Source organism: Hipposideros armiger, unplaced genomic scaffold (assembly GCF_001890085.2).
Source record: "Hipposideros armiger isolate ML-2016 unplaced genomic scaffold, ASM189008v1 scaffold_1530, whole genome shotgun sequence".
NCBI classification, from domain to species: domain Eukaryota; kingdom Metazoa; phylum Chordata; class Mammalia; order Chiroptera; family Hipposideridae; genus Hipposideros; species Hipposideros armiger.
In genome coordinates this window covers 80248-106989 of record NW_017732880.1, presented here as the reverse complement: position 1 = coordinate 106989, position 26742 = coordinate 80248, and the positions used below count along the sequence as shown (strand labels likewise).

Genomic DNA, 26742 nt, shown 5'->3' with positions numbered 1-26742 from the left:
TTAGTTGTGGAGGGCACAGCTAGTTCAGCTCCAAGTCCAGTCGCCATCTGGCTGCCCATAGGCAGCTCACAGTCACTCAGCTCAAGGTGCCGTGTTCAATCTTAGTTGCGGGGCACGCAGCCCCCCATCCCGTGTGGGAATTGAACCAGCAACCTTGTTAAGAGCGCACGCTTTAATCGCTGAGCCATCAGGCTGCCCGTCAGCAGCTTAGCAGCAGCTCAGCTCCAGCACAGCTCACTGGCCCATGTGAGAATCGAACTGGCGGCCCTGTTGCTAAGAGCTCACGTTCTAACCAACTGAGCCACTTGGCCGGCCCCCGGGCAAGAATCCTTTCAATGGGAAAATCTTTCTCTCAAGTGGAGGACACAAAGCCAACTGGAGATTAGGGCAAAGAGGGAACTATTATCAGGATTATCAGTGTGGTTTCCCTCCGAGTTTGATAAAGCACCCTTTGAGGTATGCAGGTTTTCTCAGCATACATTGTGTACTGCCTAGGAACAAAGGAAAAACCCATATTCCTGTACTTTTAGAAATTGAGAGAATGGAGGGGCTTGAGGACGGTAATGGAGGTAAAGGTGAGACATAGATTATGATCAGGAAGTGGGGGAAAGATACAGACTACGTAAACATCCCAGTATGTAATAATGTGTACTGTATATTGTTGGTAGACATAGAGGTAATACAATTATACAAACATGATGAAAAGAGTCCATATCCACTACTGGGAAGCTGTTATCCCTGGGGAGAAAAGGAGGGGGCAGAGATGGGTCCTGGGGTAGGGTTTAGTTGGCCCTGTCATTGTTTTCCCAAAATTCTATTGGAAGTGATTACTTGGAAAGTCACAAAGCATTGACAGGGACCTGACTTCCAGTTTCCTATACTACCGTGAGGTCCGCTGAGAGCTCCGCTGCGCCTGGCTCCTCACGAGGGTCACACCAGAGCTGTATATTCTCAGGTTAGCGGTTCACCTGACTCTTCCTTCCTAGCATGCAATGGCCAATGTTTGCCTAAAACCCTATCGCTGTATGTTTTAGATACCGTGGCTTCAAATTCACATATTTTCTCATGAGATGGTGTGAGGTTTTGATAAGTAACCTTTTTAACCAATCAATGACCCATATACAGAGGGGCTGTTAATGGCCTTGGGAAAAGTTCCTAGTGAACAGGGAGTAGAGTGTGTTGGGGAGAATTCAGTGAAGAGTGTGGGTGCAGGGTAAGAAATGGGTTAAGGGGATGGAAAGTGTTTCCCTAGTTTATAGTCAGGACGCTTGCCCCTACTCATACTCTTCCAGACCAGTGTGTCTCAAAATGTGGTCCCCGACCAACAGCATCAACATCACCTGGGAACTTGTTAGATATGCAAATTTTGGGAGCCCCAGCCTAGACCCACTAAATCAGAAACCCTCAGGGCAGTGCCATCAGTCTGTGTTTTGTTTTTTGTTTTTTTGTGTTTTTTTAAGATTTTTATTGGGGAATTGGGGGATGGGAACAGTGCTGGGGAATTGGGGGAAGGGGAACAGACAAGTTGCTGTCCTTTTGTTCTTCAGTCTAGTTGTGGAGGACGTTGCTTCACTGGCCCAAGTTGGCACCATCATTGCGCTCTTCCCGGGTGAGGCAGATCAGTCGCCGGCTTCTGGACGGCCGCTCACTGCCGCTGCTGGCCGCTCACGTTGGCTGCTGGCTACACACGGTAGCCCATGGCAACCCACTGCCACAGGGGCTGCAGCCTACGCCGTCGCTGGTGACTCAGGGCATCCCAGCTCCAGGTTGAGCTGTTGTTCAGCATCTTAGCTGTAGAGGGCAGTGTCACTGGCCCTCATATGTGGGATCCGAACCACGGCCCTCTGGCATCCCAAGCCAGTTCTTAACCATCGCGCCACTCGGCCGGCCCCAGTCTGTGTTTTAACGAGCCTTCCGGGTTATTCTGAGGGACACTAAAGCTTGGTAATTGCTTCTCTAGAGTAGACTCACTTCTGTTGCCCATAATAAAGACAAGTCATTAAAAATGACCACCCCCAGTCAAGGGAATTGTAATAGATATGTATGATATTGGGGGGGAAGTGGGGCGGCGGATTGGGAAAGGGGGGTTGTCACCTCGAGGGGTAAAAAGTATAACTTTTGCACTGTGTTGTACAGCTGAAACTAATTGTAAAAAATGTGTATTTCACAATAATAAAAAAAAAATAACCACTCCCATTGCCACCCTCATCCAATCCAACCAAAAAGAAAAAACGGGACAACAAAGAGGGTCAATAAAACCCAGGTGAAGGGCAGGCTTAAACGAGTAATTGAAATAAGCTATTAGGAAATGATAACAGTAGAGTAGACCAAATTAAACATGATTTAAAATGATACAGAAACCTAAAACACAGAGTTAAGATAATGCTAAAATTAAAATTCAATAAAATAAGCTAAAAGTTAAAAGAATCAGGAGGAAATAAGTAAAATTTTCCATAAAAATAGTAACATCTGCCCCATTTGGTGCTTCCTTCAAATCAGGCGCTGTTCTGAAAAAGGTGCCTCTCCTAACTCATTTAATTCTCCCAATGACCCTTTGAGGCAGGACCATCACCATCTCCATTTTACAGCAAGGAGAGGAAGGCGCAGAAAGAATGGGTACTTGGTTCCACAGCTTGGTAGGTAAGGTGAAGAGCAGCAGTCCAGCTAGGAAACCAGTGAAAAGCATACGTATTAAGAGAGGACATGTTAAAAATAAAAATAAAGCCCATGAGATCAAAAGAAAAACAAAAAAGGACCAAGTAGAAAAGCATGTGAGAAGAAACCATGGAGTTCAAACAGAGGTTGGGTCATTCCAAACGCCTTTGGCTTTGTTAAAAAGAGCTAGTCCATGATTTACATAGCATCAAAAACTGATATTTCCCTTTTGCTAGTGTCATTTGCTGTAGTATTGGTAAGAACTTTGTGTCACAGGAAATCCGCTCTGAGAGAAGGATGGTTTTTCTTTCTTTCTGATGTTTCCATTGTTGTGTCTGCAGTTTTCAATGTAGCCCACCTAGAACCGGATACTGGACAATTAGGCAGAAAAGTAACAATATTAGATGCAAGATACCCCACTGACCTTAAGCTTGTGGTTACTTATAGGGTACCTATGATAGACTATTTTAATGGTTTCCCAAGGGAAAAAAAAGGCTATAGTAGTTAGCTATTGTCCCACAACTACTTATCCAGAGAGCAATGGCTTAAAACAACCACATTCATTATCTTACAGTTATGGTGCATAAGGAGTCTAGTTGCCTCTCTGGTTCTTATAAGCTTGTGGTTAAGGGGTTGGCTGAGGCTGCAGTCATTTCAAGACTTGCCAGAGGGGAGATCTACATCCAATCTCTTGTGTGTGGCTGGAGACATCAGTTGTTAGCCACATGAGGCTCTCCATAGGGCAGCTCACGTGGCAGCTGGCTTCCTTCAGAGCAAGCAAGAGAATAAGAAGGGGGTGCTCAACACAGGATTTATAATTTTTATAACCCAAACTTGGAAATTGTTGTGGTCACTAGCTTGCAGGTTGTGAAAGTCTTCACAAGGCACAAAGGTGCAGAAATTAGAAAATTTATTTAAGGAGAGAAGCACCAGCAGAAGAGTTGCCGGGGTCAGAATCTAGAGTAGACAGCTGCCCTGATGAGAAGGTGTGTTGGGGTTTTATATTTTTCTATGCAAGATACAGGGTACTTATCAGCTTCCAGGGGGTTTGCTGTTACAATTGGCTTCTTCTGGGAATCATTCTGTTCCCATCTATGATGGATGTAAGGTGCTTGTTAGCTTGCAAGAGAGGTTGCTACAGTCAGCTTCTTCCAGGAACCCGTCTGTTCCTACAGCTAGCCGGGGAATTCAGAGCCAAGTGGTTAATTTTTAAGCTCATGACTCTTAGCTTACAAAATTGGTCCTCTTAAATCTTGACCTATCTCATATAGTATTGATACTTTGGAACTAAAATGTTATTTATAAATACATAAGGAAAGCAGAATGTATTATCTATGCGTTGTTATGCAATAATAAATTTTTTTAGAGATGGTTGGAAGTTTCATGCGATATGGTGACCCCCTAGCAGCACTAACAGATAATACTATCAATGCTAACTATGCTAACAACCAGTACTAACTATCCTGTGTTAACTAGTACTAACAATGCTAACTGTGCACACTGATGATGCTAACAATAGATACTAACTATACTATGCTGATACCAATACTAACAATGCTATCTAATGATGCTAATAAGTAATAGTACACAATACTAACTGTACTGAATGTACTAATAATGCTAAGTATACTAACTAAAAAACTTTAAAGGAAAAAAATGAGGAAAAGAACAAGGAAAATAAAATATAGAGAAAAATGAGAAAGGAACAAAAAAATTTGAGAAAAAGGAAAGGAAAAAACTGAGAAATGAGAACAAAGAAAACTAAGAAAATGGAAACTTATAAAGAAAAAAAATGAGAAACTGTGTAAAGACAAAAGTAAAAATTAAACAGGAGAAAATAAAAAGGAGAAAACAAGTTTTCTGGTCCAAGTCCAACAGGTCACCACAAATCAGCTTCCTGGGCTATTAACAGAAAAAATCCTGAGCCCAGCCAGGACCTTATATAGGACTTTTTTGTAATTCCATCACAATGGTGCCTTATGAGGTCAGAGCAAGATATGAAAAATCACAGCTGGGCATAAGCCACAGTGGTTTTCTCACTTATTGGTGCCAAGACCCCTTTACTTTGAAAAGAAAGGAAAAAAAAAAGCCCATGGAGCTTTTTGTTTATGTGGAATATTAAAAGCTGATATTTACTTTATTAGAAATTAAAATTTGTAGGATGCTTTAGTGAACTTTTCATGTATAATTTGAAAATCTGTCATAATTTTTGTCTTTTAAAGATCTTATAGTGCTTACACTTAAAATATTCAATTCTTTTTTCTGAAACTATGATCTCAAAATAATGCTGCAACTTAACTGATATCATGATATTATAGGAAAATGTTGTGTAACATAGGACCACATAGGATACATTATTAACATCTATAAAGCCGAGAGGAGGTATCTTTCATCCTATTTTTGCCAATAAGTTCATGAGTAGATCCCTCATCAGAAACCATGGAGACCAGAGGGCAGTGGGTTGATGTGTTCAAAGCATTGAAGGAAAAGAGCTGATAACTAACAATCCTATATTTGGTAAAACTATCCTTTCAAAATGAGGGAGACACTTGGACATTTCCAGATAAACCAGCTGAGAGAGTTCTTTACCCCTAGCCTGCCCTGCATGAAGGGCGTTCCTCAGGTTGGAATGAGAAGACACTGGTCAGTCACCCCAAGGCTTATGAAGAAATGAAGATCTCTGCTCTAAGTCAATATGTGAGTTATTATACAAACCAGCACTATTGTAATTTTGGTTTGTAGCTCCACATAGTTGCTTTCTACATTAAGAGATGAATGTACTTGTTTAAAAAAAGTATGTTTTTGGACTTGCAATGTGTAAAGATGTAATTTTGTGACACCAATAACTGAAAAGGCATGAGGTCAGAGCTGCAAAGAAGCAGTTATTATGGAAAATATGAAATTGAAGCTAAGCTGGTATGAACTTATAAGTGTGAAATGTCCTCTCCATGCTAACCACAAAGACGACAGCTATAGAATATACACAAAAGGAAATGGGAAAGGAATTTAAACAATTCCCTACAGAAAAGTCAACTAAACACACGACTGTCATGCATGAAATGAGCAACAAAAAAGGTATAGGCATATAGAAAGCAAACCACAGAGTGACAGAGAACTGATAAGTCTCTCCTTATCAGTAATCACTTTCAATGTAAGTGGATTAAATAGGCAGAGATTGGCAGAGTGGATAAAACACATGAACTAACTATATACTATATATTAGGGACTCACTTCAGATTCAAAGACACAGAAAGGTTGAATCTGAAAGGACGGAAAAAGGTAGTCTATGCATATATTAACCAGAAAAGAGCAGGGCCCATTCAAAGGAAAAAATAACTGTGGATTAAGAGACATCTATGTGGAATGGATTTAAAAACATAATGTAAGTATTTGCTGTCTACAAGAGACTCACTTTAGAGAAGACATAATTAGATAGAAAGTTAAAGTATGGGAAAGATATTCTGTACAAATAGCACCCAAAAGAGGGTAGGGGCGGCTATACTAACATCAGACAAAATCGGCTTTCAATCAAATATACCCATGTTCATGGCCACATTATTCACAGTAGCTAAACTGTGGAAGCAACCTAAGTGGCCATCAATGGATGAATGGATAAGCAACATGTGGTCTGTACATATGATGGAGTATTTTTGAAATTTGAGAAAGGAGGACATTCCACTACAATATGCATGACACTTGAGGGCTCTATGGTAAGTGAAATAAGCCAGTCACAAAGGAACAAATGTTGTGTGATTCCACTTCTATGAGGAGAACACTTAGAATAGCCAAGATGATAGACAGAAAATAGAATTGTGGTTCCCAGGGCTGGGGACTGGGAAGAATGGTTAGTTCTAGTATCGTGGACATAGTGATTTAGTTTTACAAGATGGAAAGAGTTCTGGAGATGGTGGTGGTGACGGTTGCACGACACAATGAATGTATTTAATACCACTGCAGTGTACACTTAAAAATGGTTAAGGTGGTAAATTTTGTCATGTGTAAGAAAAACGGGGGTGGAAATTTTGTCTCACCCCTCCCTACCCAGCTGTCTTCTGACTCTGTGTGTTGTACCTGGACAGGCAAGGAAGTGAATAGGAGAGACCAGCAGAGAGATTCCTGGCTAAAGATTCCTGACCGTACAGCATCCTCGTAAGCTGGAGAGACTTCTCTGTCCTGGTTTTCAGTCACATGGATCTCAGTCATTTCATTCCTCTTCCAGAAAATCATATTAGACTATGAAAAATATGAAATTGAGAAGACCTGATTATTGGCACTGGAGAACGTAAAACTGGGTTAGTTGTGGCAATAACTCTGAGCAATTGATTCACCACAAACAGAGATGATCTGCATGGATTAAAGTTTCATGTCAGTTCAGCCCATCCTTCAACATCTGCAGAGAAGGACAAAGGGAGCTTGGAGAAAATGCAGCTGAACTGAATCTTGGCGCACAGCAATCATGAGACAATGAGTGAGTGCTGTTTAAGGGCATGGATGGACTCCCTGTGGAGAGGACTCTCAGCCAAACTGGGGATCTTCTGGTCCCCTCCTGGGCTTGGCATTTGTGGGTTAACAAACATGCAACGGTGTCCTTCACCAAGGCAGACAGACCCTCACTATCGCGGGCAAGTGAGTAGGGAGCAAAGGGCCTGGCCGTGGTTTTGTGGGGCCAGTCGTTGTAGGCGCTCATGGAAACTTTTCAGGAAAAAGGGCCAGCATGGGTCAGCCTGTGAGGGATGCTGAGAAGACCCTGAACCTGGCCATGGCCCTGTGTGGGGTCTGGTGGCCGGAGGCTCCTCCAGAAAAGTTTGAGTTGTCTTTCAGTCAGGAGACAGGGATCAGTTTCTGCATGTGCAAGTGGCCTTGGGACGACACCTGAGGCAGAGAAACATGACCAGCGGTGGACTGGTCAGGGCCGTCCAGCCGGCGGGAGCTGTGTGCCTTTGCCTGCCCATCCCATCCTTCTTGACCTTCTCAGCAGTTGTCGGGTCTCAGCTGGGCTGGTGGCTTTAAGGTCAATCCAGGAAGATAATGAGATGGCCAGACGTCGGTGGGTGTAATAAAAGAATGAAATGAATGAGTTGAGAGTTTTATGATTCATTCATTGCAGTATGAAAATTAGTGAGAATAAAAAAACTCTGGAGCGTATAGTAATGATAAAAATTACCATTGTTACACACTATTGGAATTATTACCATTGTTTGCAGTTAATTGTTTATACTCACTAACTGAATAAAGTTTATTCACCAAAAAGTATCTGAGCTATTAAAGGTGACAAAGGAAGGGTTTCAGTCCATGGAATGTTCTAAATCTGGCTGAGAGCTGGGGAACCACTCTTTCCAGCAGTTGAGCACCTGAACCACAGCCTGCATGCAGCAATCAGCCCAGGAGTTCAGACCACCGTCTCCACAACAATCAACCCAATGCTCAGGCCTTGGCCAGTGACTGACAGCTTCCTCGTTTTCAATCCTGCTTTCAGCCTAGAAGCAAATAGACAAAAGCCAAGTATGTTCCCCGAAGCACTCAGGTAGGCTGCCCATCTTCTGGACAGTCCACCTCCAGCTTAGCCACGCCAGGGACCCCTAATCACAGTGTGCCTTTTTTCCCACCAGGGAGCTTTCTCCCTCCTTCCCCTGCCTTGGAGTCTGCCAAACGCAAGTGGTGATGCAGACTCCCATGCTTTACAGGGCAAGCTCTCCATGTGCTGTCTTCCCTTAGGAGATCCTCCGTCTCCACAGCGGTCAGTAGTGTAGGAAGCAAAGAAAACACCCTGAATAATAGCCATTGCTGCATTCATTCTTTTCACAAATGTATTCATGTATATATGTATTAATATTTATTCATTCATCACAGTTGTTTAAATGTGATGTAATTCACATGCCACAAAATTACCTTATTAAAAGGGTCCAGGTTAGTGACTTAGAGTCTGTTCACAATTTGTGCAACCATCACCACTATCTAATTCAATAACATTACAGTCTCGAAAAGAAACATTAATCCCTTTAAACAGTCACTTCTGTCTGACCCTCATCCCAGCCCCTGGCAACCACCAATGTGCTTTATTTGTCTGTGGATTTGCCTATTCTGAATATTTCATGGAAATGCAGTTGTACAATATGTAGCTTTTATGTCTGGATTCATGTTTTTAAGGCTCATCCATGTATCTGCATGTGATTCCTTTGTTTTGGTTCATAATTCTTCATATATATATATATATATATATATATGTATAAACTAGGTAGATAGAGAATACATAGGTAGATCTAGATATATTTTTATGTTTTTACTTTAATATGGAGAACACACAGAATATACAATTGGCCATTATAACCATTTTAGGGATCCGGTTTCATGGCATTTAAGCACGGTCTTCCTGCTGAGCTCCAACCTGAGGAACGCCCTTTATGCAGGGCAGGTCTAATGGTAGAGAACTCTCTCAGCTGTGGTTTATCTGGAAATATCCAAGTGTCTCCCTCATTTTGAAAGGATAGTTTTGCCAGATATAGGAAAAGAGTTGACAGCTCTTTTCCTTCAAAGCTTTGAACACATCAATCCACTGCCCTCTGGCCTCCATAGTTTCTGATGAGGAATCCGCTCTTGAACTTATTGGCAAAAATAGGATGAAAGATACCTCCTCTCGGCTTTATAGATGTTAATAATGTACCCTATGTGGTCCTATGTAACACAACATTTTCCTATAATATGATATCAGTTAAGTTGTAGCATCATTCTGAGACCAGAGTTTCAGAAAAAAGAATTGAATATTTTAAGTGTAGGCACTATAAGATCTTCAAAAGACAAAAATTATGACAGATTTTCAAGTTATAAATGAAAAGTTCACTAAAGCATCCTACAAATTTTAATTTCTAATAAAGTAAATATCAGTTTTTAATATTCCACATAAGCATAAGGTTCTTTGGGCTCCTTTTTTTTTTTCAGAGTAAAGGTGTCTTGACACCAATAAGTGAGAAAACCACTGTGGCTTATGCCCAGCTGTGACTTTTCGTTACCTTGCTCCGACCTCATAAAGCACCACTGTGATGGAATTATAAAACATCCCATATAGGGTCCTGGCTGGGCTGAGGATTTTTTCCATTAATAGCCCAAGAAGTTAATTTGTGGTGACCTCTTGGACGTGGACCAGTGAGCTTGTTTTCTTTTTCTTTTTTCCCTGTTTAGTTAATTTTTTCTTTAGTCCTTACACTTTGTCTCATTTTCCTCCTCCTTTATAACTTTCCATTTTCTTATTTACCCTCTTTTTCCCAGTACTTTTTCCTTTTCTCAATTTTTTTCTTTGTTCTTTTCTCATTTTTCTGTATTTTTTCTTCCTTGCTCTTTTTCTCATTTTTTCTTTAAAAGTTTTTCAGTTAGTATAGTTAGTATTGTTAGTACATTTAGTACAGTTAGCATTGTTTACTATTACTTATTAGCATTGTTAGTAATCACAGATAGCATTGTCAGTATTGGTATCAGCATAGTATAGTTAGTATCGTTTGTTAGCATCGTTTGTAAGCATATTTAGCGTTATTAATACTAGCTAACATACTTAGCACTGTTTGTTAGCATAGTTAGCATTGATAGTATTATGTTAGTGTAGCTGTCCTGTCACTATGTCACATGATAACTGTGACCTGCCAGGGACTACCTGATAGGAGCTACAAAGCGATCCATAGTTGGTCACTGCCTGTGCTGGACCTGGACACTCATGGGAGAGGCCATGTTGTGAACCCACCAGTACTGGGTATGGGGCAGCTCTACAAAACTCCAGGACACACTGATGCCTGGTTGCCAGCTCCTGTAAAGTTCAGCCATTAGTAGAGTTGGGTGTGGCAGTCTCAGTGAGTCAGCAGGGTGGAGCTAGCAGAGCTCACTAGAACAATTCAGAGTCAGATGTGGCCTCAGGCATGTGGTGGGGTGGGGGGGCTCAACACTGGAAAGATGGCACCCCCCTTTCAGCTTCATGGGAGAAGGACCCCACACAGGGAAAATGGCAACTGTCTTCCAGGCTCACTGCAAAGCCACAGATCCGAGGTCTGTCCTGCATATGTCTCCTATGCCCCCTCCACAGGAGTCATTTTCCCTCCACAGGAACCCAGGGTGAGTGCCTGTGGGCAAGTCTGTATGGGCCCTTTAAGAAGACATCTGGGTTTCCTGCAGCTTTCTGCCCCACCCAGACAGTTTTTCACAGCCAGACGTTGTGGGGGCTCCTCTTTCCGGCACCGGTACTCCAAGCTGGGGAGCCTGGTATGGGGTTGGGGTCCCTTGCTCCTCCGTGGGGAACCTCTGTGGCTGAGATACCCCTTACAATTTTCATCTGCCACACAGAAGTTTGGTGCCAGCATGTTCCGTGTCACCGACCCTTCTACCAGTCTCAACGTGGCTTCTTTTTTATATCCTTAGTTGTAACTTCTGCTCAGTTAGACTTCAGATGCTTCTCCAGGTTGATTGTTGTGTATTCTAATTGTAATTTGACATGTTCAGGGGATAAAGCAAGCACAGCATTTACCTACTCCACCATCTTGGATCTCCCTCGACATTATCCTCAATGAGTAGCGATTTTAAAAGATACTAGTCAAAAAGATCTCTATTTTGATCAGTATATTGGGCTCCTAATGTCTTTCTAATTTAATTTTAAGTAATCCAAAACAACTGAAAATAACATTATATTGCCTTATAAACCAGCATTTTCCAAAGTGTGTTGTAGGCTATATACACTATTGATAATTTTGAACTAAAATTTCATTCATAAATACATATGAATAGCAAATATTATCTGTGCTTTGTTACTATGCAATAATAAATTTATTTTAAGAAAGAAATAGTATACCAGATGCAAGAATACCTGGCAGTTGCATGAAGATGCTTGATTCCTTTTGCATTTCATAAAAGAAAAATGATGTAATTCTAATAAATGGTCACTTTTAGTGTTATAAAGTTTTTATAAAATTATATGAATTCAGTATTCATTACTTCATCAATGTGACCTCTCTGTATAGTCTGCTTTACTCCAAGTATAAACTTCCAGATAGTGTTGTATCAATAAATTATTATTTAAATTTTTTTCATGAAAAATTAACTGGCAAACACTACCGTAGTCAAAGGGCCTGCCTCCAAACCAAAGTTCAAAGTTAATAATTTTATCATTTAAAATGCCCCATTTCAAAGCATGGGAAATATCTGGCAGTTTTTGTAGTTCATAGTAATTGGGATGGGTGCTATATTTCAGTTACACTGATTTGTGATTATTTTTTAGATGAAAAAGGCAGCAGTTGGATTCCCCTTCCCAGTAAAGTAAAAATTGCAGATTTGGTGTCTTTCTGTTTATAATGAAGATGACTGACAGTAATAGAAACAGTTTACCTTTATGCAAAGGAGGTTTATTTCAAGTGGCAAAATTCACTAAAAGTTGAACTGCTTTTACAGTATAACTCAACGCATATAGTGTTAAAAATATATGACTTTTCTAGAGCAGGGTTCGGCAAGCTTTGATAAAGGGCCCAATAGTAAATATTGTAGACTTTACCTCAATATTGACCTCTGTTGCATCTGCTCAACTCTGCCCTGGTAGCCAAAAGCAGCCACAGATAAAAGTAAAAGAAAGAGCATGTCTGTGTTCCAGTCAAAGTTGATTTACAGACACTGAAATTTGAATGTCACTTAATTCTCATATGTCACACAATAGTGTTCTCGTTCCAAATTTTTTTCAACTATTTCAAAATATAAAAAACCATGCTTAGTTTGCAGGTCCTACAGCATAGGCTGTGGGCAGAATTTGGCCCATGGGTGTGGCATGCCCTACCCTGTTCTGTAGAGCAAAGGGTACACAGGCCTTCCTTAGAGACTAGCATTCCCAAATGAATTGATGGTACTAGCCATGTGCCAGAAAATGTGAAAACTAAAACCAAAGCTAAACAATAACCAAATGACTAAGGGCTGACCAAGGTGTAAGGAATCAAGGCCTCACCCAGGATGCCCACTTGCCCCACTAATGTGTGACCACCTCATCTTGGCGTCCCAGCAACCAGCAGTGAGTGAAGACCATCCACACCCCATACCCACAGTCCTGCCTGTGCCAGGAGCCCATCTGGTTCTGAGCAGCATTTACTTTCTGGGCACATTTCATCATTCAAGTCACTACTACCTGCCATGGTCCCCAGAGGGACAGAATGCTGCCTTTCTATCCGCCACCTCCTGTCTTGTAGTACAGTGGCTGAGTCCAGCTTCTCTCACTGCTAATGCCTCAGCAGATTCTAGCAGCTGCTTTGTGCTCTGTCTACACAAAGGGGGTTAGAGCTGTGACTGGCCCTTATATTTCACAGCCAAGGCCTATGAATGACTCTGGCATTTCAATTCACCCAATACCTTACAGCTGACACTTGAACAAGGGGCACCAATCCCCTGCACAATCAAAACCCCACATTTAACTTTTGACTCCCCCCAAATTGAACTACTAACAGCTTACTGATGACTGTAACCCTTACCAATAACATACACAGTCAGTTAACACATATTTTGTATCTTATATGTATATAAAAGGTCGGACAATTAAGTTCGTGAACTCATCCTAGAAAAAGTGCTACATACCTCATTGTTGAATATTACTATGGTCACCTTCGAAGTACTCCCCTTGGGAAGCTATGCACTGATGCCAGCTTCTAGTCCACCCTTGAAAGCAATTTTGGAAACCTTTTTCTGGAATGGCCATCAGAGCTGTCATTGCATTACCCTTGATGTCCTGAATGTCCTCAAAATGTCTTTCAGTATTTCCTTTATCTTTTTGTAACGAAAGAAGTCATTGGGGCCAGATCAGGTGAGTAGGGAGGGTGTTCCAATACAGTTATTTGCTGACTAAAAACTCCCTCACAGACAGTGCCATGTGAGCTGGTGCATTGTCGTGATGCAAGAACCATGAATTGTTGGCGACAAGTTCAGGTTGTCTAACTTTTTCAAGCAGCCTTTTCAGCCTTTTGAAATAGTAAACTTGGTTAACTGTCCAGTTGGTACAAATTCATAATGAATAATCCCTCTGATATCAAAAAAAGGTTAGCAATATCATTGCAACAAGTTTATGAACTTAATTGTCAGACCTCTTATACTGTATTCTTACAATAATGTAAGCTAGAAAAGAATATATTAAAATCATAAGAGAAAGGATGTTTACAGTACTGTACTGTACTTATCAATACTGTAAGTTCACATGTCTGTTTATAAGATGAATCATCTGTCAGTACCTACATCATATTGTCTTATATGATACAAAACACTGTAGATGTTGCATGTATTACTAACACTAGACATTGAAAATTAAAAGATAATATGAAAATATTTCATATTTATTTACAGGTATAATTATTCATGCACTGATGAAGAAGCAGAGGTATGATTTCTTTGTGCTAGCCTAGCGTAATTGAAACAATTGCTGAATTCACAATAGCCTCGCCTATACACTTGTGAGTGAATCATTATACAATTTTTATGGCATGCAGTATTACAGTTTTATTCATAATATGGTATTGAAAATGTTATATATTTTTTCAGAAACTTACCTGTGATGATAGGCTGGTACCTAGTTTCTCAAATGATGAGAGAGAGGCATACTGCATGGTAATGTAATTCTTTGAAAGCAAAGTTATAAAACAGTAAGAAAACAAACACATTATTGATTTCATATTAAATATCACTCTCCTTGTGCCTATGTAAGGAGAGGCTTTCCACTTTGGAACAAGTCTTGCTGCAGTGTTCTACATGATGAAAACCTAGGCGATGATGATGATGGTGATGATGACACAAAAACATCTCATACAGTTCTTGCCGTTCAGTCATTCGATTTTCCCACAAAGGCACGCACACATACACAGAGGATGAGTTTCTGAAGTGTAGGGCATGACGATTATTTCCTATTCATGAAGTGGAAGTGGGTCATCGTAAAGGTTCCCAGCCTTGTTTTCCACACATTGACGAGGAGGAGGGTTGGTCTTGCTGTTTGGGCAGTGTCAGAGGTGGAGAAGGTGGAAGGGAGACAGGGGAGGCAGACACACTGGTGTAATCTGTTGGAACTGCATCATAATTTATGTCTGACTTTTTTTGCTATTTCATTTCTCTAAAAATGTTTCTGTATGGTACAAACCTTTCTTCCACCATTTGATTGGTTTCAATGCCCATATCATAGAAGGGTCCATGCAGTCAAAGATGTCAGAAGTGGTCCTGAATAATCAGAATCCTTTTGGCCGATGGTCTAACATCAATTTGTTTTCTGGCACTACATCTTCCTCATTGTCGGGCACGGGCTTGGAAGCACTCATGCCCATCAAGCCACCTTCTGTTAATTCCTCTGGCGTGGTGACTATTAGCTCTTGAATTTCTCCAAGATCCATGTCTCGAGACCCTTCATCCCCACTTTTTTTTTTTCCTGCCATATCCACAATCTCTTTCAAGATTTCCAGGATTGGCATCCTGGGAAGGCATGCACAACACCTAGACACAATGTTCTCCAGCAGGAATTCATTGTTTTGGGCTCAGTATAGCAATGGTGTAACCTTCAATGGTATAATCTTTCCAGACTTTCATGATGTAACATTTGTGTTAAGATTGAAGGTTTGGAGAACAAAACTTGTGGATAGGTGTCATGAGGAAGGGCTTTCCAGGTGGAAGGAACTGTGACGGTGAAGCACCTGGTGCTGGAGCTTTCTAATGCTTGGAGGAGCAGCAAGGAGGCCAGCCAGAGAGGTGACATCAGAGTGGTCACCTGGGACAATTGTACAGGACACTGTGAACCACAGCAATGATTTTGGCTTTTACTTGGAACAAAATGTGAAGCTGCTGGAGGGTTGGGAGCAGAGGACAGACAAAATTTACCTTACATTGGATAGAATCTGTGTATCTACAGTGTGATATGTATACTGAATGTGGGGTGAGGGGCAGTATGAAAGCAGGGGGCCCATTTACAATGCAATATTTATGCAGAAGACGATACTGGCTTGACTAGGGTGGTAACAGTGGAGTGGAGACAAGTGGTGGGACTTTGGATCTATTTTGAGAGAGCAGCTGGCAGTGTTTCCTTACAGATTGGGAACAGGTGTAGGCATGAGAAAGGGAGGAGTCAAGAGTGTTGGAGGGCTTGGGCCTGAGTTACTGGAAGAGCTCTTATGGATCAATTACAAAATGATGAATAACTCAATGGAAATACGGGCCGCTATATAATTGAACTTAACCAAAAAGTGATTTTTCTAAAGCAGTATTTTTTGAGTAAATCTTATGTTGAAGGAAAGGGCACACATCGTAAGTATACAGCTGGATGGATTTTTCACAAAGTGAACAAAACATATTTATGTAACGAGCACTGAGATCAAGAGTCAGAACATTACCTGCCTCACGAAATACCCCCTCCCCGAAGTAACTATTTTAAAAATTAACTCTGTATTCATGTTAAACCTTTTCTGCATAGCAAATGATGTAGAGCAAGGGACCACAGAGTAGGGGATGTCTTCAGAAATAAGGAGACTAGGAGCTGAGAAACTCCTGCCACCGTGTGACAGAATATTAGTCATCTACCTGATCTCATGAAATTCCTACTGAAAAGTTCTTTCCTAATGATACAACATGAGATGGACAGAAGGTAAAAAAAATAGATACATTTTCTACATAGATCTCAAAAGTAGAAAGTTCGTAGAAGTTGTTTTTTTAAAAAAGAGAGCCCTGAGTTGACAAAAAAATGAACTTTAAAACAGTGAAAAGGGAAGTTGAACGTACTAAGGTTCAATGATCTGTACTTTTAAAGTAAAATATTCATGATGTAGAAAGCTTGGTAAAGGTAAGGGTTAGAATAAGAGGATTTAGATGCTGAGTCTGAAAACGACTTGGAATATAGAAACTGTAGTTATGGTTTTCTCAGAAGTTATGGTTTTTCTCAGAAGTTACATATACAAAACTATATGAGCCAAAATGGGTGTGTGAGGGACTGGGGATAGAAGGGCAGAGAGAAATGAGAAATGAAATGAAGTTTGAGCCCTCACCCCCCCCCAACCCCCCAAAAAAACCTATGGAAATGAAAACCCTACTAAGACCCTTTCAATGATTCGCAGAAAGCTGCTGGGTGAGACTGTGAATTATAGCCAATGAAAAATTCCATCAATATGTATTGAAACTAGTCTACCTAGAAAGATACTATACTGGCTGTTAATATACCTGATATTCTTCCCATCATCTTTCTTCATTTTATAAGCTGCAGTTTTATCATTTTGAGTCAAGCCCATGTGTTTTGAAGTCAGTTAACAGGCTAAAACCAGAAAGCAGAGAGATCAGATATATAACTTGATAAATTATCTAGATATTTTTCTCTTTTTTTATTAGTTTCAAGTGTACAAAACAATGTAATAGACATTTACACCCCTCACAGAACCCCCCACCCCCAGTCTACTACCCCTCTGACATCGAATATAGCTGCTATAATTTTATTGACTATTCCCTATGCTGTACTCCACATCCCGTGTTAGATATTTCATCTTTAAAAGGCCAATCTAAAAAGATAAGCTTAGAGTCCTCTCGAAAAGGTTCTTGAAAATAGGTCTCGAGAAAAGGTAAATTCTAAACACCTGATGATCATGTGGCTTTTAAGAATCACCCAAACAAGAGACTTATTGTATAGAATGTTTTTATTCAGAAAAGCTTTCAACAGTTCTTTTTTGGTTTCTTTTACCTATTAACTCTAAGTAACAGTTGTGGCTACATGTTTATGTACCTTTTTATTGCAAAAGCATCAGTGCCATCAGCTATTTTAGATTTCTTCCACTGATGTCTACTAAATCTTTCTGTTGCGTTCATGAGGTGTATACGTTTTATTAATATTCTAATTATCATCACAAGTACTTATAGGTACATCTTCTTTCTGACACTAGGCTGAATGGTCTTTATATGTCATGGTGGCAAGAACAGTTTTGTTTGCTGTTGGATTCCAGCAACCATTCGTGTCTGGCACCCAGTTGGTACGTAATCAATATTTGTTGAATAAGTGACTATCAGACTTATGGAGGCTGCCAAGCACTGGTGAGAACCAACCATGACAATACCCCAAGGTTGATCTTTGTTTTCCTTAGTAGTCTTCTGATGTTGACACCACCCTCCCACAGCATTCTATCACAAGGCCTATCAGATGACTGGGAAACATGGAGGCTTACATTACTCATGCCGTGTCTGCCAAGTGTGCTAATGCCACACCCAACAATACACCTGGCTCCACCTCAAATACTCCTATGTTACTGCAGACACTAATGATGTGAGTGGGATTGTAAATGAATATGTTCTTCAAGTTTTTGAAATATGAAGTATTTCATTGTAATCATATTCATACATTTTTCATTGAATTTCAGATATCTGTCTTTGAAAATGTTATATGATAGTCACATGACTTCTTCAAAACATAAAAGACATGGATGGCACCCTGCCTCCTCTGAAACCATCTCTATAAATGATCAAAGATTTTTTTTTAAGAAAGAGAAAAAGCCAAAATCATATAATAAGTATTTCTAACGTTCTGATTCCTCCCATCCCCTGTTTCCTAAATATTCATCAAAAAAGGAAGGGGACAGTGTCAATATTTGTTACAGTGTCCTCATGTTACAAAGATTTTATGTGTGGTATCTAGTTTAATTTTTGCAACAACACTTGCATGTAGGTATTACCCTAATTTGCACACAAGACTACGGGAAATGAAGTGAATTGTCCAAGGGCACATGACTAGTGAGTATCAGAGCTAGGGTTTGCATCTGCCTGTTTGATTCTAAAACCTGTGCTGTATCCCCAACATCTTAATGTGATAAGTGCACACTAGAATTCACACAGCTCTAATGGAGATCTCAAGTCAGTTTAACCATCTTCTTTTCTCACTTGTATTTTATGTATTTTATTTTTTTTAAAGATTTTATTGGGGAGTTGGGGGTGGGAAACAGCATTGGGGAGTCATGGAAGGGGAACAGACAAGTTGCTCTCCTTTTGTTCTTCAGTCTAGTGTGGAGGACTCCACTTCACTGGCCCATGTTGATATTGTGATCATTGCACTCTTCCCGGCTGAGGCAGATTGGTTGTCGGCCATTGGACGGCCGCTCACAGAGGCTCATGGCAGCTCACGCCGGCTGCTGGCTGTTCACGCTGGCTACTGGCCTCTCACGGTAGCTTACGGCAGCCCACTGCAGCCCCACTGCAGCCTACGCTGTTGCCAGTGAGTGACTCAAGGCAGCCCAGCTCCAGGTTGAGCTATTGTTCACCATCTTAGCTGTAGAGGGTGCAGTGTCACTGGCCCATGTGGGAACCAAACCAGCGGCCTGCTGCTCAGAGCTCGCGCTCCCCAGCCAACTCTTAACCGACTGAGCCACTCAGCCGGCCCTCTCACTTATATTTTAATTACTGTGCTGTCGTCAGGCTTTTTAATGGGTAGAACTGAGTGTTGGGAGATGCCACTAAAGGGACTTTTCAAAAAGGGAATTGACAACATGTAGCTAAAAACTAGATAAGTGTTTAAGTATCCATTTTCCTTCAGTTTCACAGCTTATTTAGTTCCAAAAGGCAGAATTATTGAAATAAGCTTTTCACTGTGTAGAAATGTTCTCTCAATAAAAAATGCCCTTCCTTTTGAAAATATTTTTGTTGGAGCAACACAGAAATATACCACAGAAGCCCATTTGAACAAATTACTTGAGTCAGCAACTTCATACAGACACTGAAAGATTCATGAATTTGGGTAAACACTCCTCAAGGAGAACTAACATTTCAGGGTTCCAGCCCAGTTTGGGGGTAGGGGATTAGATACAGTTTCATTGTCTATTACTTCATATGATGCAGATTAAGAAATAGTAACATTATGTAATATGATGTTTGCTTCTAAGTATTTCCTGGAAGGGGCAGTGCAGGAAGAGAATAGTAAAGTTGTAGATAGGGAACATTTTATGAAAAATCAATTCTAACCGAGATGGATCATAACTGGTGAAAAATACATGCATAGATAGGTTTTTATACCCTAAACTGCAAAAATTGGGAGCCTTTATAAATATATGCATTTTTATATATACACATACTTTTACACACTATGTAGTATACTCATTTACATTTATTCACATGTAAATATAAAACTGGTGAGATTTTTATTAGGTTTATTTTCAGAAAATAATAGTCCACAAAAAGCACTGAAGATGAGCTGTAACTGTCTTAATTATTTGAAGGATTTTTTAACCCCTATAGTCATCAGACATTTACAATTAAATATATTTTGGTATAATATTTTCTTCTATAAAAGCACAATATAAGAAAGACTTTTTTAGTCCAACAATTGCAATGTTTTATGAAAAATAACTCAATTTATGTTTGTTATATAAATTGCATTATTTTTTACTCATATTAAGGACTCAATATCTTTATTTAATTGAAATATAATCTTGTATTTTGTCACTGTTGTACACAAATTGCAATCCTTTTTATTCTAATAAGATCCACTAAGTCTAAAGCAGTGTTTAGAATGAACTCTATGTATTACATGAATTACCTTTATCAGATACAGGGATTTATTTTAAATAAATTAAATTTGGAAACTTCAAGACATTCAGTTTTACTTTTTATTTTTTTACCTTCTGGAAAAGGGAAATGAAAAAATCTTATCTTTTATTGAATACCTGTTATTTGCTGTCCCAAGCAACTTGATAAATATTATCAAATTCGTAACACTTCATATACCAGCAGATGGCGCTGCTATAACCCGATCCCATTAAAACCAGGACAGCTTGATTTATCTTAAAAGTCATTTCTATGGACTTTTGATTACAAAGACTAGACTTCCAAATAGTTATTAGCTGTGTTGTTAATTTGAAATAAAAATCATATCTGAGAATCATGGATTTTAGAATGGTGTCTAAATAACTGTCGGTGACTTGAATTTTCTTTGTACAACCCCGCCAGGTGTTCTAAGAGGTTCATATTCTTTGCTCCAGCAGGGAATTCAGCACATCCTGAGATAGCCATCCTATCTATGAGCTACTTTGGCTCTAAGAAAGCTCTAACATAGAGAAAGAATCTTTTTCTAGAATCTATATACTGGTTCTGAATTTATCCCTTAAGGTCATTCAGAAACAACCCATTTTTTATTCAACAAGTGTTCACTGAGCATATTAGCCTCCTAGGGTTGCCATAGCAAAGTACCACAGACTGGATTGCTTATAACAGTAGGTGTTTATTCTCTTCTAGTTCTGGAGGCTCAAAGTCCAAAACCAAGCTGTTGGCAGGACCATCCTGTCTCTGATGGCTCTGGGAGACAATCTCTCCCATGCCCTTCTCTTAGCTCCTAGTGTTGCCAGCAAACGCTGGCATCCCTCAGCTTGTATATGCATCTCTTCTCTGCCCTGTCACCACATGGTATTTCCCTGTGTATCTGTGTCTGACTTCTCTTCTGATAAGGACACCAGTCATACTGGCTTAGGCTCACCCTAATGATATCATCCTAACTTCATTACTTCTTTAAAGATTTCATTTCCAGATATTACTGCATTCAGAAATACCGTGGGTTCCCTGGGTTAGGATTTCTGCATATCTTTTGGGGGACATAATTCAAATCATGACACTGAGCATCTACTCTATTCCAGGGTTTTATATTAGTAACTGAAGATTAAAACGGGGAACATAAATATGAAATAACTACACTTTGAAGGATCTTGGTCTAGTGGAAAAACAAGTCCATAAAGAATTAAGACATGTTCAAGAAAAAAAGTGCTATAGAAATATAGAGGAAAAAGCAACCTACTCTGATCAGGCAGCTGGAGCGAGGCTTCATGAAGGAGCTTACATTCTAGTGGGTGTTTTTCTAGTTTCTGCTTGATCATAAAACAAATCCACATTTAGTGTAGATCATTGGAAAATGTGAAGAACTTAAAATGAACAAAAATGATATAATAAACTTTCACCTAAGGATAACAATAGTTACTATTTTAGTGAACATTTTCAAATACTTTCCCTATGCATACATAAAAACTTTCATACAGTGCCAGCCGAGTGGTGCATTGGTTAAGAGTTGGCTTGGGAGCGCGAGCTCTGAGCAGCAGTGCCCCGGCTGGGATCCCACATTAGGGCCAGTGACTCTGCGCCCTCTACAGCTAAGATGGTGAACAGCAGCTCGACCTGGAGCTGGGCTACTGTGAGTCGCCGGCAATGGAGTGGGGCTGCAGTGGGCTGCTGTAAGCTACTGTGAGCGGCTGGCAGTTGGTGAGAGCTGCCATAAGCTGCTGTGAGCGGCTGTCCAATGTCTGGCAAGCGACTGCCTCAGCCGGGAAGAGCGCAATGATCACAATACCAACATAGGCCAGTGAAGCGACATCCTCCACAACTAGACTGAAAACAAAAAAAGTACAGCAACTTGTCTGTTCCCCTTTCCCGATTCCCCAACGCTGTTCCCCTCCCCCAATTGCCCAATGGAAAAAAAACTAAAAAAAACCAACAAACTTTCATACAAAAGCAGCTAAGTTTGGTATAATGTTCTTCTGTAAACTTTTTTTTCATTTAATAGGACCATAGACATATTTTTTCGCTTCATAAGGTATACTTCTAAAATGTTGTTTTAGTTATATAATAGTTCATTTTGCAAATGGATCACATTTTTAAACTATGTTTACAGAACTGTAAATATTTAAAAAAATTTTATTCTTAAAGTAATGATATGATCCCATCATCATAAGACGCATTTTCCATGTACTATTGATTAGTTCCTATTGATAAACTTCTAGGAGTTAAATGATTAGATAAAATAATTTTAAAGTATTTAGAAAAATATTGTCAAATGGCCCTCTAGAAAAAAATTAATTTCCACTTTCATGAACAGAGAACATATTTCTTGTCACCAACATTGTGATTCTTTTAAAATTTGGACATTTGATTGGTGAAAATTTACATCTCGATTTAAATTTACATCTCGATTTAATTTTCACATCTTTGGTTCTACTGAGGAAAAAAAAATTTGTATATCTATTGATCATTTTGTATTTCTGCTTTAGTGAATTTTCCAAAAGATAAGCTCCATGAAAGTAAATACATATTTCTCATTTTACTACTATATCCTAGTTCCTATTACAGTAATGTACATAAGAATAGTTACTCAGTACAAATTCATTGTATACATTCAGGCATTACTTAGTTTCTTCTTTTCATGTTGTTTTTCAGTGTATTTATATTTTTCTTCTTTTTTTAAAAGATTTTATTGGGGAATTGGGGAAGGGGAACAGCCAAGTTGTTGTCCTTCCATCTTAGTTGTGGAGGCGCAGATAGCTCAGCTCCAAGTCCAGTCACCATCCAGCCGCCCGTTGGCAGCTCAGGGCAGCTCAGCTCGAGGTGCCGTGTTCAATCTTAGTTGGGGAGGTGGCGGGTGCAGCCCATCATTCCATGAGGAGTCGAACCGGCAGCCTTGTTAGGAGCACGTGCCTCACCAGCTGAGCCATCCTGCCATCTGTTGACAGCTCAGCGGCAGCTCAGGTTGGGTGCAGCTCACTGGCCCATGTGGGATTCGAACTGGCGACCCTTTTTGCTAACCAACTGAGCCACTTGGCTGGCCCTGCATTTTTCTTATTGAATGGTATGTGTTCTGTGTATTTTAAATATGTTTAGGTTCCCAATTTATATTGGGAGTGTTTTTTCCACATTGTTGCTTGCCATTTAGTTATGTTTAAAATGTTTTTAGTTCATTACAATTTTTTGTTCCTATTTCTGTATAGTAAATCAAGTAATATTTTCCTTATGTATTGTGTCTTTAGTATTTGCTGAATAAGGCTTTCTCCATTCCAAGATTATGTAACTGTCCATCAGTAGTTACAGGAAGTAATTCAGAATGTATGGTCAGACCCAATTTTCTCTCAAATTCTTAATATTGTTGTAGAAGTATTTCCCAAATGATTTAAAATTCCAAGTTTGTTATATAAAAGTGATAATGGAAAATTACAACAATAATAATCCTAAAGCTAGAAATTATTATGTTAATAATTTAATATGCATTATATTACCTAAAAATCACATCAACCCTATCATCTTTGTTATTATCATCATCATCATTTCTTCTTTACAATTGGGAAACCTGGGGCTAAGAGAAGTTCATAAAACTCTTATGTATTTGAGTTTGTTTTTGAAATAGTGCTTTCTGATTGTTATTGCAATTTTGAAACATGCTGTTTTAATTATTATAGCTTTATCATTTTCACATCAGGTAAATAAATGGAACAGCTTTCTGAATCTAGGTTTCTGCTTCATATATCCTCCATACACAATTTAGTCTTGTCTTCATCCCTCACGTTTGTGCTCACTTGTGTCTTTGTAATTGTAATAGCTTAAGGACTGCGAGATCCAATCACAGATATTTTTTAATATTGTTTAGCCCTCATAACAAAAAAGATACTTGGAGGTCTGTTGCTCATGTGTCCAAAAGGAACAACTTGACCCTTCTCTATTTCCTGAGATATCAGCTACCTTTCAGTGAGGACTGGCAGGTTGTTTCTGGAGTCTTTTCTGTACCTGGACCCACCTATGCTCATATAGCAGACACTAGATTTTCTGGTATTTATAAAGGATTCATCCTTATTTTGCAAAGCTGACAGTTTTTTCTATTTGTGTATTCTTTTGGTCATTTAAATAAGGATGGTTATAGAATAGGAAGTTAGATGTTTACCTAGAAATTCACAATGATCTTTAAAGGATGAGTAAATGTCCACGAGGCAGAAAAGACGAGTAAGGCATTCTAGGTAGGAAAATTATATGTGGAAAATGTAGAAGAAAAAGAAATTGTCTGGAACTGGTGTGGTGGCAAATAGAAAGACATAAGGTTGGAAAGGCAGTTTGAAATCAAATTGTGCAAAATTTGGTATGCCAAACTGAAATGTATGGGTTCTTCAAGAAACCAGGAGCCATCGAAATCTATTCTTTCTACTGATAACCATCCTTCCAACACATGACATAGCTGACATATTCCTCTTGAGATTGTCTTCTGCAAACTAATATGCTTAGGTTTTTCCTTTTCTCTTCATATAATATGGTTACATTTTATCATTTATTTTGTTCTTCTATGAATATACTTTAGTTTATATGTGACAGTTATTAAATATACATTATTTAGTTTTCTTTTGCATTTTTAAAATGCTGCTTTCACATGTATAATCCCAGGGAAACACAGGCTTTATCATTCCTTCTTTTTTATTTTCTCTCCTTCCACCACACACACATCTCCCAGAACTCACAAAATACCACAGTTGTCTTATTAACTGAGTAAACATTTTATTAGTTATTGTTGGGTGAATAAAGTGATTATCTGCTAGTATTAACAATGCATTTGTATTTGGTAGCGATGCTGCAAATCTCTTGTTCTCTCTCCTTCTCTCCAACAGAATATCAGCATGTGTGTTGTTTCCGTGTCTGAGAGGAAGCACTGCTCTAAGATCCGATTAGGAGACAGCCAAGCTGGGGCTGCCTATGAGATGTTAGCTTCTAGACTCCAAAGGTAGTTTTCACCGGAATGCAAAAGGATAACTTATTTGGAAACTTTTAATATTGTATTCCTCTGTTTTCATAACGCTGGTCTTATAGTAGGGAAAAACCATGGATGCCATTTTAACCAAAATAGAAAAAAAAAACAGAGTGTTTCCTACTTGTGACGTCTCTTAAGTTGTCTCCAGCCATGCTGAGGATCTTTGATGAGTAACTTTAATGGTGTTATCATTAGCTTGGAATGCCATGTAACAACCAATGTACCAACTTAAGTAGGAAAAAAACCAAAACCAAACAATGACTGCTTATGATACAAAAGAAATGTGGGGTAATAGCAAACACACCCCAGATAGTTTAAGCAAATTTCCTGAAAGTTAGCCAATAGAAATTTGGAACATTGTCTAAGTAACACATTAGATTCTGTAAAAGTGATATTTGATTTGATTTGTTTATAATATAAAGTCTTGTATTAGTAGACACATCGATTAATAAAATAAAGTATATTATGCCACCACTTGGATCAATCCCTCATTATTACTCATTTGGACTCTTAATAATCACCTGTCTCAAACACTTTTTCTTAAATGTATTGAAAACATCACTACTGAAATAGCTTCCTCAAGTGCAGCTATGATGTTACTTCTCCATGTAAACACCTTAATGAGTTCCCCATTTCCTATAAAATAAATCTAATTCTTTAGTTTGGAACTTACTGCTTCCCATAATATTATACAAACCCTACTATTTAGGTTTGTTTTCCATTGTATCCTTTGTAACACTCATCTTTAGTGGAAATGTTGTCTACATCCCATAGACAACTGACACTTTTACTCCTCTCTAACATTGCTCATGAAGCATTGTCTGCTTGGACCACGCCTCCCCTCTCACTCCCCCCCCGCCCCTTCCCTCATACACGTTTCCTCTTCTACATATTTTATTATTCTTTAAGGATCTATGAAATGACAGGTCTCCATGAAACCTTGGCCCAACACCAATATTTTTCTTAAACTTGTTGCTATATGTTGCATTTTAAGGAGTTTGTATAGCTCTATTCCCTATCAAATCATATATTTATTAAATAATAAATTTTATTTAATTTTAATTCACCCTACAGTACTTTGTAGATAAAGTATATGCAGGAAATATTTACTGAATGAACGAATAACATAATGTTTTGGCTTTATCTATGACTTAGGGCTCCTTGGAAGCAAACTCATATACTCATATCATAAGAGATGAAAAAACATAGGCTTTAATTCTTTACTTCCAGTTTAAACCTAATACCTGACAATAGGAAGTGAATGGCATTACTACTTGATACCACATGAATAACTCACCAGCTAATTCAGAATCAGCATGACATCTTTTACAAGAACAACAGCAGCAACAAAAATACATTACAAACCCCATATGTTTTATCCTTGTAGTGTATCTTTATTAGTCATGCCATTCCTTCAGTGTGATAGTTTAAATCTATAGACAAATATTTCCATAACAGTCATAAAAAAAAAAGGTGAGTATTTTAAGTTAGGACAAACCTAATTAACATCAAATTTGGGCAGCACTGGCACCAGATAATTGAACTGATAACTTGTAAAA

At 39.1% G+C, this 26742-nt stretch overlaps 1 long non-coding RNA gene across 7 annotated transcripts in view; it reads left to right on the top strand.

Moving 5' to 3' along the window:
- The window catches only part of LOC109377735 (uncharacterized), a 48209-nt gene extending 22563 nt beyond the window's left edge, over nucleotides 1-25646 (top strand). For 6 of the 7 annotated variants that reach the window (XR_002122922.1, XR_002122925.1, XR_002122924.1 and 3 more), the window contains 2 exons: nucleotides 17547-17633; nucleotides 25044-25646. This is a non-coding gene — a long non-coding RNA (uncharacterized LOC109377735). Of the gene's footprint in view, nucleotides 1-13995; nucleotides 14030-17546; nucleotides 17634-25043 lie in introns of all 7 variants that reach the window. The other variant, XR_002122928.1, reaches the window with a different exon arrangement.
- Nucleotides 25647-26742: the final 1096 nt, after the last annotated feature.